Source organism: Triticum urartu, chromosome 4 (genome assembly GCF_003073215.2).
Source record: "Triticum urartu cultivar G1812 chromosome 4, Tu2.1, whole genome shotgun sequence".
NCBI lineage: Eukaryota > Viridiplantae > Streptophyta > Magnoliopsida > Poales > Poaceae > Triticum > Triticum urartu.
In genome coordinates this window covers 121,976,109-121,990,272 of record NC_053025.1, presented here as the reverse complement: position 1 = coordinate 121,990,272, position 14,164 = coordinate 121,976,109, and positions in this window count along the sequence as shown.

The following is a 14,164-nucleotide window of genomic DNA, read 5'->3' as shown; positions in this document are numbered from 1 at the left end:
CCCTTCGGATTTATGACCTGGTCAAGCAAAAATCCCGCTATTTCCTCTTGAAGTGCTTCTACGCGCTCCGTTTCTAGGAGCTTGTCCCGCACCTCTTTGAACTATTAAGAAGAAGATCAATATGCATGTGTATTAGTTGTGTGACTAGATATCGATAATGGTGTAAAAATTGTGAATAGTGTTTTGACAAGCGTACCCATTCCTGTCTTTGAGATTTGCTCCTTTCGGACGCCATCATGCGAATGTTCTCGCAAACGCAGAATGCACACAGATCAGTCCCCTGCGCCTGCTTCAGGGCCTTTATTACGAGAATGGAATTTAATTTGATCAGATAATAATTAATCAAGCATGATAATTAAAGAGATGGCAGCTAGCTAGCTAGCTAGTACTACTTAATTACTTACCTTGGGTCGAAACCATTTCAGCTATCGTTTCCATTCGCCTTCCGTGACACTGATGAACCTTGCCCAAGCCCTGCCCGCCGACAAAGAAAATGAATAAAGGGGTTATTAAATAGTTCATATCATGAAATGACGAACTAAATAGGTCGAGATATATAGTTAATAATGATTGAAATTACCTGTTGACTATCCCAAACAAGATGTTATAGTCACTATTTGCTTTGAGTAGTGAGTCCAGTATTTGAACTGTTCCGGCGTCAACTTTAATGATACACAAGATCCAGTGAAATCTGCATGCACACATGTTTGCATGTCTTAATTAAGCGGGCATATGTAAGCAAAAACATGTAGCTAGCTAGTAGGCAAAAACAGAGAATTTGTAGTACAAGAAAGTGTGACTCACTGGAAGTTGTAAGGAAGTAGTATATCTTCATTGTATTTGAGGCGCTTCAAGAACTCTAGCATGCTGTCCTCTACCTGCTTTTCATAATGCTTGTTTATTTTCCATGTGTATTCATTAACGGTGTTTGGGTCAATGAACCCAATGCCATAGCGTCCAACTTTTCTCATTTCATACATCTTCATCCTGCATAATACCACAGAAAAGAATATAGTGAGGATAATTACAGGTAATGATTGATCAAAAGGATCACTACAGCTAGCTTGAGACTTAAATTACAGAAAGAAATCACTTACAGACAATAGCAACTGATAATAGATTTGTCGAGTGCGTCTTGATTGTATAACTGAAACAGTTCAGAATACTCAACGGTCACAGCATTCTCATGGTAGTAATGATCCTTGTTGACTTGCGCCATGAGGGACTCTCGATCGGATCTCTTGGTAATGTCCATGTACCATTGATGCAATTCATACATTCTCGTTGGGAGCTTCTTGACCTCTTCTGGCTTGACCAAAGGTTGGCCCCGAGCATATTTCCGTTTTATTTCCTCCTCTGTAAGCACAGGCATGTCCTCGATCTCAAGGAGTTGTCCAACAGTGATGTTGAGAGTTTCAGCCTGCATTATATGCTCCTGGGTTATTACCACATCGCCCACCTCGGGAACGTAAACTGTTTGCCCACAATAATATTGGGCGCGCGTACTGTCACGTGTTGTTCGTGGCACAACAAGCGGGGGGATCAATTGCGCCGCCTGTTCTCCCAGCTGGGCAACGGTTTTCCCGCATTTTTTGACAGCTGCTTATTGTTTGCTCGAGCTCGAGCTCGCCTTCTTCTATAGACATTGTCGATGTAACTTCCTGATGTGGTGCTCATAGTCTATGTCAACAGGCTTAGGATCTGGTGGTTGAGCCATACGAATGAAGTGGTCAACTACTTCCACAGGCACTTTCTCCCTTGGCGGCGGTGGCGGTTTCGGTCCAAAATGGGCGTCGACTTCTGCTCGCACTATGGCATTGGTTTGCTCCTCGGTCCTGTCGTAAGCCCTCTCAGGAAGAGGAGTAGTGAGGTTTGGACCATATTTATATCGCTTGCCTCCGCCTGTACTTCCTGTACTATGACCTCGACTCGTACCGCTACGCACCATAGCTGCGGGGTGTCTCTTCTACGATTGCTGAGGCGGCGGAGATGGCTGACGGGGCTGAGTTGGACGAGGAGGAGTGGCCTGAAGCTGTGCCGGACTTGCAGTGGCCTGAGATTGTGCCAGACTTGGAGGAGGAGTGGACGTCGGACGCTGTGTCGGACTTGGAGGAGGAGTGGCCTGACACTTTGCCGAACTTGGAGGAGGAGGAGTGGCCTCACGCGTTGGTGGACTTGGAGGAGTGGGAGTCTGCTGACTCGGTGGCGGACTTCGACGAGGAGTCGGGTGACGCGGTGTCGGTGGCCTTCGAAAGATGATGCAATCCTTTCTCCATAGGATGATACGATGTTTGGCATCTCCGAGTGTGTGCTCCTCGTCACCTCCAGGAATGTCAAGCTCTAGCCCCGAATATTGGTCCACCACCTCATCAACCACGACACGAGCATAGCCTGCTGGAATCGGGTTGCAATGGAAGGTTGCATCGGGGGAATTTGTATAAGCAACGCCGTCCGCCACCTTCAAGGATATGTTCTTAATTTTCAAGTGTAGCTCGCAGTTAGTGTTCTCCGCAATATCATCCATGGGGTATCTATCCAGCATTGCGTCAAACGGGGCAGAACCCACGCTGCTTCTCGGCATGGATGGGGCGGTGGTATCCAATGTTGGATCATCCGCTAGCTGCTGCAGCTGCTGAGACCCCCTTTGCTGGCTAAGTGAGTCGATCTGCTCCTGCTGCCGCTGGAATTTGATTGCCAAGTCTGCGTGCGCTGATTCTAGGCCTTGAAGGCGTTCATAGTCGAGCTTCCTCTGCTCCTCCTCCATCTTCCTCTTCTTCTCCTCCGCAATCTTCTTTCCCGCACGGGTTCTGTAGTCGGTGTTCCAGTCCGAAAACCCCTCATACCACGGAATAGCGCCCATGCCTCGTGTTCTTCCCGGGTGTTCAGGATTTCCCAGGGCATGCGTAAGCTCGTCATTCTCTCTGTTGGGCTCGAACAACCCGGATCGAGCCTCTTCTATTGCAACAAGTACCTTATCTTTGGCTCCGTCCAGACATGCCTTCTTGGAAACTTTGCCTGTCTTCGGGTCCAACTCCCCCCATGCGCATAGAACCAAGTCCTGCATCTGGGGGGCCAGCTCAATGTTTTTGGTGTGACACTTGCATCCAGCATCTCTTTCTCAGACTTATCCCACTTAGGCATTCCCACCGCATAGCCACCTGGCCCCAGCTTATGGAACTTATCCTTTTTTGCGGCATTGGCCTTGTTTATTCTTGACCGTTCCTTAGATAATTCTAAATCCTTGAATTTCATGAAATCGTCCCAATGAGCACTTTGATTCTCTAGTGTTCTCTCGAATACTGGAGTCTTCCTTCCTCCCTTGACGTACTTGTCCCATTCACGATTCTTGTGGTTCTTGAATGCAACCACCATCTTCCTAAGAGCAGCGTCCTTGACTTTCTGCACATTTGCTTCTGTGAAATGATCTGGTAGGGTGAAATGTTCCATGGGAGTATCCCAAACCAGACTTTTTTGTCTGTCGTCGACAAAAGTAAGATCTGGACGTGGCTTTGCTGGCTTTCTCCATTCTTGAAGGGAGATCGGGAGTTGGTCATTCACAAGAACTGCACACTGACGAACGAACTTGTCCGCAATCTTCTTAGGCGCTAATGGTTCGCCATTAGGTTTGATTGCCTCGATATTATACTTTACGCCCTCCTTCAACTTTTTGTTTGGGCCTCGTTTCGTCCTATTGCCTGAAGATTTGCTCGATCCGGATGGCTGAAAGAAGAAAGATCGATTCGTTAATATATCTTCAACTCATTTAAAACATGTGATGATCACCAGATGCCTGCTTATATAAATATATATACCTCTCCGGTGTTGTCATAATCGTAGTTCATGACTTCATCAATTCGGTCGTCGCGATCGAATATCATATCACCCTCTCCGGTGTTGTTTAGAAATTCGGAGCCGTCATAATCTTCTTCATTCTGATCATCATCTGGCCCGCGTATTATATCGAACATGGTCTGTTCTCCCTCTCTGTTGGTATTGTCCACCATAGCTTTTATTTAACTATGCCAAAAGAAATATAAAACAATTTAGTATTCAAATTACATCGTCTCGAATAATAGATATAATCTCGAATACATCGTCTCGAATAATAGATATAATCTCGAATACATCGTCTCGAATAATAGATATAATCTCGAATACATCGTCTCGAATAATATATAATCTCGAATACATCGTCTTGAATATTATATATTGAGTACATCACTGGCTAGGTAGCTAATAAAGATCGAATACTACAGAAGAATCTAGGACACTCGCAGTTCCTGCGGCGCGGGCGGTGGACACCCAAAGAGAAGGAACCCTCACAGGATCATAGCTGAAGTGAGATCCCTGAAGAAACTGCCAGGTATTGGAGAACCCGCCGCCCTCTAACGCAACCATGTAGCGATGGACGTGCTCGTCCTCCTCCCTGACACGGCGACGTACCATTTCCGGCGGGGCCGGCTCCCTCCGCACCGAAACTGGCTCACGCGAACGCCACCAAATGAGATCAGGGTCGACGACGGGACCCAGGGCCGGGTTCCTCATCAAGCGGCGCGCCCCACCAGGCAGCACCTCCCAGTGCCAGCCCGGCGGAGCCCAGTCCCGGACATGGGTCAGTCGGACGTCGTCGCGGACGGGTCGACGGCGAGGATGCGGGCCGGGCATTGTCGAGAACAAATACTAGCTATATGCCCGCAAAAAGTAACATTTTTTTAATGATTGGATTTTGATAACTAAAATTTCTAACATTTCTATATAACTAACATTTCTATAACATTTCTAATATTTCTAGAACTAAAAAAAAAGAAAAATTTCTAACTTTTTTATAACTATTTCTATAACTAAAAAACAGAAAAATTTCTAACAATTCTAACTTTTTTATAACTATTTCTATAACTAAAAGAGAGAAAAATTTCTAACATTTCTAACTATTCTAACAATTCTAACATTTCTAACTATTTCTAAAAACAGAAAAATTTCTAACAATTTCTAAAAAACAGAAAAATTTCTAACAATTCTAACTTTTTTATAACTATTTCTATAACTAAAAAACAGAAAAATTTCTAACAATTCTAACATTTCTAACAATTCTAACAATTCTAACATTTCTAACTATTTCTAAAAAACAGAAAAATTTCTAACAATTTCTAAAAAACAGAAAAATTTCTAACAATTCTAACTTTTTTATAACTATTTCTATAACTAAAAAACAGAAAAATTTCTAACAATTCTAACATTTCTAACAATTCTAACAATTCTAACATTTCTAACTATTTCTAAAAAACAGAAAAATTTCTAACAATTTCTAAAAAACAGAAAAATTTCTAACAATTCTAACTTTTTTATAACTATTTCTATAACTAAAAAACAGAAAAATTTCTAACAATTCTAACATTTCTAACAATTCTAACAATTCTAACATTTCTAACTATTTCTAAAAAACAGAAAAATTTCTAACAATTTCTAAAAAACAGAAAAATTTCTAACAATTCTAACTTTTTTATAACTATTTCTATAACTAAAAAACAGAAAAATTTCTAACAATTCTAACATTTCTAACAATTCTAACAATTCTAACATTTCTAACTATTTCTAAAAAACAGAAAAATTTCTAACAATTTCTAAAAAACAGAAAAATTTCTAACAATTCTAACTTTTTTATAACTATTTCTATAACTAAAAAACAGAAAAATTTCTAACAATTCTAACATTTCTAACAATTCTAACAATTCTAACATTTCTAACTATTTCTAAAAAACAGAAAAATTTCTAACAATTTCTAAAAAACAGAAAAATTTCTAACAATTCTAACTTTTTTATAACTATTTCTATAACTAAAAAATAGAAAAATTTCTAACAATTCTAACATTTCTAACATTTCTAACTATTTCTAAAAAACAGAAAAATTTCTAACTATTTGTATAACTAAAAAACAAAAAATGTATGTGTGTGTGTGTGCGCTCACCGGCGAGGCGAGAGGCGACGGGGGGCGGCGACGGGAACGGCGACGGGCGCGGCGACGACGGGGATGACGACGACGGGGACAGGGACGGGGCGGCGATGACGGGGACGGGGACGTACGGGTCGGGGCGGCGACGACGACGGGGACGTACGGGGCGGCGACGACGGGGACGAGGACGACACGGGATGGGCCGGGACGGGGCGGCGACGACGGGGACGAGGCGGCGACGGGGGCGGCGACGAGGGATGGAGACGTACGGGGGGCGCGGCGGGCGACGGTGCAGAGGAGAAGAAGCAAATGAGAAACTGAAATTTTCGTAAGTGTTGTTTATATAGGAGGGGCCTTTAGTACCGGTTGGAGCCACCAACCGGTACTAAAGGCCTGTTTTGGCCAGGCCAAGCGGCGGGGAGCGACCCCCTTTAGTACCGGGTGGTGGCTCCAACCGGTACTAAAGGCCCCCCCCCCTTTAGTACCGGTTGGTGCCACGACCCGGTACTAAAGGGGGTGCGCTGGAGCAGGTGCGGTGCGGCAAGTTTAGTCCCACCTCGCTAGCCGAGGGGTGACTGCACTGGTTTATAAACCCCCGTGCGATAGCTCTCTCGAGCTCCTCTCCAAAGCAGGTCTACTGGGCCTACATGTTCTGTGCTGCCCTGTTGGCCTACTATGCCTTTGCGGGCCTGCATCCTGGCCCAACAACAGGTTGGGTTTCTAGTCGTATGCCGGCCGCTTTGGCCTATTAGGCGGGCTTTTTTATTTTTTTTGCTTTATTTATTTTTGAGTTGTTTTTTTGTGTATTTAGAGTTTCTTTGTGAATATTTTTGCTTTAGGTACAAAAAATTACAAACTTTCTATTAGTGCCCGTAGTTTTCAAATTTGAATAGTTTAAATTTTGAATTATTTGAAATTAGTGTAAATCACTAGTTTGTGAATAACTTAACTTTAAAAATCAGTAAAGGCATGAAAGAATTTGTTTGCACATAAAATTTCTTCGCGTTTCAAATGCCAAAACACATAATTAACTACCCTAACTATTACAGAGATTCCCTTCTGGGTGTGAAACACAGAAGAAAGTGATGATAGTGAAGCCGATCACATCCCAGATCTTTGGGTGTGAAACTTTTTCTTCGTGTGTGTCCCTTTGCGCCGTAACCATGGAAAATCTTCATCATTTAACGGGATGCTCGGGTCAATATTCACTGTGAATGGAGCAATTTCATCAAACTTTTCATAATCTTCTGACTTCTGTCTTGTCATCCACTCCCACGATGTTTCTCTTCCCAGAAAGAACTATGTGCCACTTTGGCTCATCGTACGATGCATTCGCTTCCTTATCTTTTCTTTTTCTTGGCTTGGTAGACATGTCCTTCACATAGAAAACCTGTGCCACATCATTGGCTAGGACGAATGGTTCGTCTGCATACGCAAGATTGTTGAGATCCACTGTTGTCATTCCATACTACGGGTCTTCCGTTACCCCGCCTCGTGTCATATTGACCCATTTGCACCGAAACAAAGGGACCTTCAAACCACGTTGATAGTCAAGTTCCCATATGTCCTATATATAACCATAATATGTTTCCTTTCCCGTCTTGGTTTATGCATCAAAGCGGACACCATTGTTTTGGTTGGTGCTCTTCTTATCTTGGGCGATTGCGTAAAATGTATTACCATTTATCTCGTACCCTTTGAAAGTCATTATATTCGAAGATGGTAACTGGGACAGCAAGTACAGGTCATCTTCAATAGAGGTGTCATGCATGGTACGTGTCTGCAACCAGCTGGCGAAACTCCTGGTTTGTTCACATGTAATCCAGTCATCAGACCGCTCCGGGTGTTTGGAGCGTAGAAAATTCTTGTGTTCATCCATATACGGAGCCACCAAGGCGGAATTCTGTAGAACTGTGTAGTGTGCTTCAGTGAGAGAATGTCCGTCCATACATATTATTTGTTCCCCTCCTAGCATGCCTTTTCCATCCAGTCTGCCCTTATGCCGCGATTCAGGAACACCAATCGGCTTAAGGTCAGGAATAAAGTCAATACAAAACTCAATGACCTCCTCATTTTGACGGCCCTTGGAGATGCTTCCTTCTGGCCTAGCACGGTTATGAACATATTTCTTTAAGACTCCCATGAACCTCTCAAAGGGGAACATATTGTGTAGAAATACAAGACCCAAAACGTTAATCTCTTCGCATAGGTGAACTAGGACGTGCGTCATGATGTTGAAGAAGGATGGTGGGAACACCAACTCGAAACTGACAAGACATTGCACCAAATCATTCTCTAACCTTGGTATGATTTTTGGATCGATTACCTTCTGAGAGATTGCATTGAGAAATGCACATAGCTTCACAATGGCTAATCGAACGTTTTCCGGTAGAAGCCCCCTCAATGCAACCGGAAGCAGTTGCGTCATAATCACGTGGCAGTCATGAGCCTTTAGGTTCTGGAATTTTTTCTCTGCCATATTTATTATTCCCTTTATATTCGACGAGAATCCAAACGGTACCTTAATACTGAGCAGGCATTCAAAGAAGATTTCCTTCTCTTCTTTGGTAAGAGCGTAGCTTGCATGACCCTGATGTATGCCGTCTTTTCCGTGCATACGTTGCTGGTCCTCTCGTGCCTCAGGTGTATCTTTTGTCTTCCCATACACGCCCAAGAAGCCAAGCAGGGTCACACAAAGATTCTTCGTCACGTGCATCACGTCGATTGCGGAGAGGACCTCTAGGTCTTTCCAATAGGGCAGGTCCCAAAATATAGATTTGTTCTTCCACATGGGTGCGCGTCCGTCAGCGTCATTCGGAACAGGTTGTCCACCAGGACCCTTTCCAAAGACCACCTTCAAATCCTTGACCATATCATGTACATCAGCACCAGTACGGTGGCGAGGCTTCGTCCGGTGATCCGCCTCACCTTTGAAATGCTTGCCTTTCTTTCTTACGGGATGCCTGCTCGGAAGAAATCGACGATGTCCCAGGTACACATTCTTCTTACAATTAGCCAAATATATACTGTCGGTATCGTCCAAACAGTGCGTGCATGCGCGGTATCCCTTGTTTGTCTGTCCTGAAAGGTTACTGAGAGCAGGCCAATCATTGATGGTCACGAACAGCAACGCCTTTAGGTCAAATTCTTCCCCCATGTGCTCATCCCACGCACGTACACCTGTTCCATTCCACAGTTGTAAGAGTTCTTCAACTAATGGCCTTAGGTACACATCAATGTCGTTGCCGGGTTGCTTAGGGCCTTGGATGAGCACTGGCATCATAATGAACTTCCGCTTCATGCACAACCAAGGAGGAAGGTTATACAAACATAGAGTCACAGGCCAGGTGCTATGGTTGCTGCTCTGCTCCCCAAAAGGATTAATGTCATCTGCGCTTAGACCAAACCATACGCTCCTTGCGTCATCTTCAAACTCCTTCCCGTACTTTCTTTCGATTTTTCTCCACTGCGACCCGTCAGCGGGTACTCTCAACTTTCCGTCTTTCTTACGGTCTTCTCTGTGCCATCGCATCGCCTTGGCATGCTCTTTGTTTTGGAACAAACGTTTCAACCGTGGTATTGTAGGAGCATACCACATCACCTTGGCAGGAATCTTCTTCCTGGGGCGCTCGCCCTCGACATCACCAAGGTCATCGCGGCTGATCTTATAGCGCAATGCACCACATACCGGGCAAGCGTTCAAATCCTCATACTCACCGCGGTAGAGGATGCAATCATTAGGGCATGCATGTATCTTCTGCACCTCTAACCCTAGAGGGCAGACAACCTTCTTTGCTTCGTACGTACTCTCGGGCAATTCGTTGTCCTTTGGAAGCATATCCTTTATCATTACCAGCAACTTTTCAAATCCCTTGTCAGATACACCATTCTCTGCCTTCCATTGCAGCAATTCCAATGTGGTGCCCAGCTTTTTCTTGTCACCTACGCAATTCGGGTACAACTACTTTTTGTGATCCTCTAACATGCGCTGCAACTTCTTCTTCTCCAAATCACTTGCGCAGTTTCTCTTTGCATCGGCAATGGCCCGACCTAGATCATCAACGGGCTCATCTGATGCCTCTTCTTCAGCTTCTTCCCGCATTGCCGGCTCAGCTTCTTCTCGCATTACCAGCTCAGCTTCTTCCCCCATTGTTGTATCATCGTATTCAGGGAACCCATGGCCAGGATAGCTGTCGTTGTCCTCTTCTTCTTCTTCTTCATTGTCTTCCATCATAACCCCTCTTTCTCCGTGCTTGGTCCAAACATTATAGTGGGGCATGAAACCGGACTTAAACAGGTGGACGTGAATGGTTCTTGACGTAGAGTAATTGTGACCATTCTTACAGCGAGCACATGAACAAGGCATAAAACCATCCGCCCGCTTGTTTGCCTCAGCCGCAAGCAGAAAAGTATGCACGCCCTCAACGAACTGGGGAGAGCATCGGTCATCGTACATCCATTGCCAGCTCATCTTCATTACACAACACCGAATAGACCAAATTAATACAAGTTCATACATAAAGTTCATACAACACTTAAATGCAACAAACAAATAACTCTCTAGCTAAAGCATTTAAATGCAACAACAAATACGATCAAGATCGCAACTAAGGTAACAATGGATCCAACAGCATAATGATACCAAGCCTCACTATCGATGGCATATTTTCTAATCTTTCTAATCTTCAAGCGCATTTTCTCCATCTTGATCTTGTGATCATCGACGACATCGGCAACATGCAACTCCAATTCCATCTTCTCCCCCTCAATTCTTTTCAATTTTTCTTTCAAGTACTCGTTTTCTCTCTCAACTAAATTTAACCTCTCGACAATAGGGTCGGTTGGAATTTCCGGTTCACATACCTCCTAGAAAAAATTTCTATGTCAACTTGATGGGCATAATTTGTCATAAACACGAAATGCAACTAGTTTTAAAAGAGAATATATATACCACATCCGAATCATAACAAGGACGAGGGCCGACGGGGACGGATATCAAAACCATGGCACTATATGTATAACAAACAACGTACGGGGAAGATAATTATACAAGTAACTATATATCCAAATCACACAAACATCAATTTTTATATAAAATTTCATGAACAAGAGGCTCACCACAAGGTGGTGCCGGCGACGGGACGGTGCGGGCGATCCACGGTGGTTACGACGGAGATTTAGAAGGCACTAAGTAAACCACACCTACATATGCAAACTAAGTGTTATTTTTTACCTCAAATTTCATATAAATCAAATACTAGCACATATATATATCCTCCCAAATTACTAAACTCACAAATTAATCACTATATAAAGCATTGCAAGAGCTAATCTAGCAATGAGAGATGAAAGGACAAAATTGCTAACCTTTGTGATCATTTGAATGGATGGGGGCCTTCAAATCTTGACAAATTTTGGGCAAAATGTGTGATGAGCTCGAGAGGAAGAGGGGAAGAACAGAGAGGAGAGGGGAAAGGGGAAGAACAGAGCGAGCTCGGGTGGACGAAGGGTTTATGTAGGACGACCTTTAGTACCGGTTCGTGCCAAGAACCGGTACTAAAGGGGCTGGAGGGGCCCCAGTCTGACAACATCCTGCCACCACTCTCATTAGTACCGATTCGTGGCACGAACCGGTGCTAAAGGTTCGCCACGAACCGGTACTAATGAAAGCGGCCCGGCTAGCCGTTGGAACCGGCACTAATGTATACATTAGTGCTGGCTCAAATACAAACCGGCACTAATGTGCTTCACGTTTGACCCTTTTTCTACTAGTGTAACGAGATTGAACTAGGTATGATGATACCGATGATCGAATCTCGGGCAAGTAACATACCGATGACAAAGGGAACAACGTATGTTGTTATGCGGTTTGACCAGTAAAGATCTTTGTAGAATATGTGGGAGCCAATATGAGCATCCAGGTTCCGCTATTGGTTATTGACCGGAGATGAGTCTCGTTCATGTCTACATAGTTCTAGAACCCGTAGGGTCCGCACGCTTAACGTTCGATGACGATCGGTATTATGAGTTTATGTGTTTTGATGTACCGAAGGTAGTTCGGAGTCCCGGATGAGATCACGGACATGACGAGGAGTCTCGAAATAGTTGAGACATAAAGATTGATATATTGGAAGACTATATTCGGACACCGGAACAGTTCCAAGGTGTATCGGGTATTTTCCGGAGTACCGGAACCCCCCGGGGGGTTATTGGGCCTCATGGGCCTATTGGTGGAAGAGAGGAGGCGGGCCAAGGCAGGGCGCGCGCCCCCTAGCCCAAACCGAATTGGACTAGGGGGGTCGGCCCCCCTTTCCTTCTCTCCTCCCTCACCTTCCCCCTTCTCCTTGTTGGAATAGGAAATGGGGGCTGAATCCTACTTGGAGTAGGATTGCCCCCCATGGCGCGCCTCCTCCCCCTGGCCGGCCTCCTCCTCCCTCCCCCCTTTATATACGTGGGAGGGGGGCACCCCAAAGGCACACCAAAGTTTCTCCTAGCCGTGTGCGGTGCCCCCCTCCACAGAAACACACATCGGTCATATCATTGTAGTGCTTAGGCGAAACCCTGTGCCGATAACTTCTTCATCACCGTCACCACGCCGTTGTGCTGAAGAAACTCTCCCTCGGCCTCAGCTGGATCAAGAGTTCGAGGGACGCCACCGAGTTGTACGTGTGCAGATCGCGGAGGTGCCGTGCGTTCGGTAATTGATCGGTTGGATCGCGAAGACGTTCGACTACATCAACCACGTTACTAAACGCTTCCGTTTTCGGTCTACGAGGGTACGTGGGCACACTCTCCCCGCTCGTTGCTATGCTTCTTCTAGATAGATCTTGCGTGATAGTAAGTAATTTTTTTGAATTACTACGTTCCCAACAACAACCAATGAGCAAGATGCAAGTCTGGTCAGAGAGGCTTTTTGCTTGTGCGGGAGAGTTTTTTTTCTTCAAAAATAGTGATCCAAGCAATACCGACATACACGAGCTGTTTCTTATTGACTAAAATGTTTGCAAAAGCATAACTTGTAGTATGGAAAAGTATTGGTGGAGCTGTTCAATTGACAGAAGGTCTCTTCATTGGGTCTCCTTGAAAGAACTAGCAAGACTGAAGTGCATAGGAGGCATGGGATTCCGTGACCTCCACATATTTAATTTGGCACTCTTGGGTAATCATGGTTAGTATTTTGTGAAAATCCAAACTCCCCTTGCGTCAGAGTTATGAAGGGCCGGTATTATCCGGACACTGATTTTTCTGCAAGCTACTGTTCCCAAGGCCTCCTTGGCAACCTAGTGAGCAATCATAGCTGGGCATGAAGCTCTTCTTGTTGGATTCGTACAACAACTTGGTGATGAATCTATCATCAATGTCTAGACATACAAATGGATACCTCATACCAGGACTCCATGCTGAAGTCGACGGTCACTAACATAGCACTTGTAAGCGATCTCATTGATAGGGAGAATTGGTCATGGAGACAAGATTTAATTCAAGAGGTTTTAATCATATCAGATGCGGAGGCTATCTTTAATATACCCTTGCATCGTGGCGGTGGCGAGGAATTTTTGGCATGGGCACACAAAATGTCAAGTTTACACTATAAAATTGGTGTACTGAACTCTAGTGATTCAAAAAAAGCGACTAGCTCAAGATGAAGGCAGGCTATAGAATTTCAATGTATGATCAGCGGTTGTGGAAGGCTCTACGGTCTCTCAAAAAGTGGTCCCAAAAGTATGTGTCTTCTGGTAGACGATACTCCATGGTATTTTACGAGATTACTGCACCCTGCAATATAGGCACATCAGAGAAATCAGCCTATGTAATCTCTGTCAGGTGAAAGAGGAAAATCTGGAGCATACGCTAATTCACTGTTCGCATGCTCATAGGTTCTAGGAAGAAGCATGTACTTTATTGGACATCAAACTCCCACTACTTCACCCCAACTCTTGGGCCAGGGACATTTTATGCATCTCTTTGTTTATCGGAAGAGATAGAAGTGTTAATATTACAATAGGGTTTTTGGTGGGCGACCTTCATGGAGGTGGTTATTTTAAAAAATTCAATAATTATATTTTGGAGTTTTAAAAAATTCTGAAAAAAATTCTACACATTCATATGGATGTATTCTACATGTGTATAAAATCTGACAACGAAATACATTATGGTGAGAGCTACACAAAAAAGAGAAAAACCTGCATTTCTAATAGTGAATAGTGTTCACAC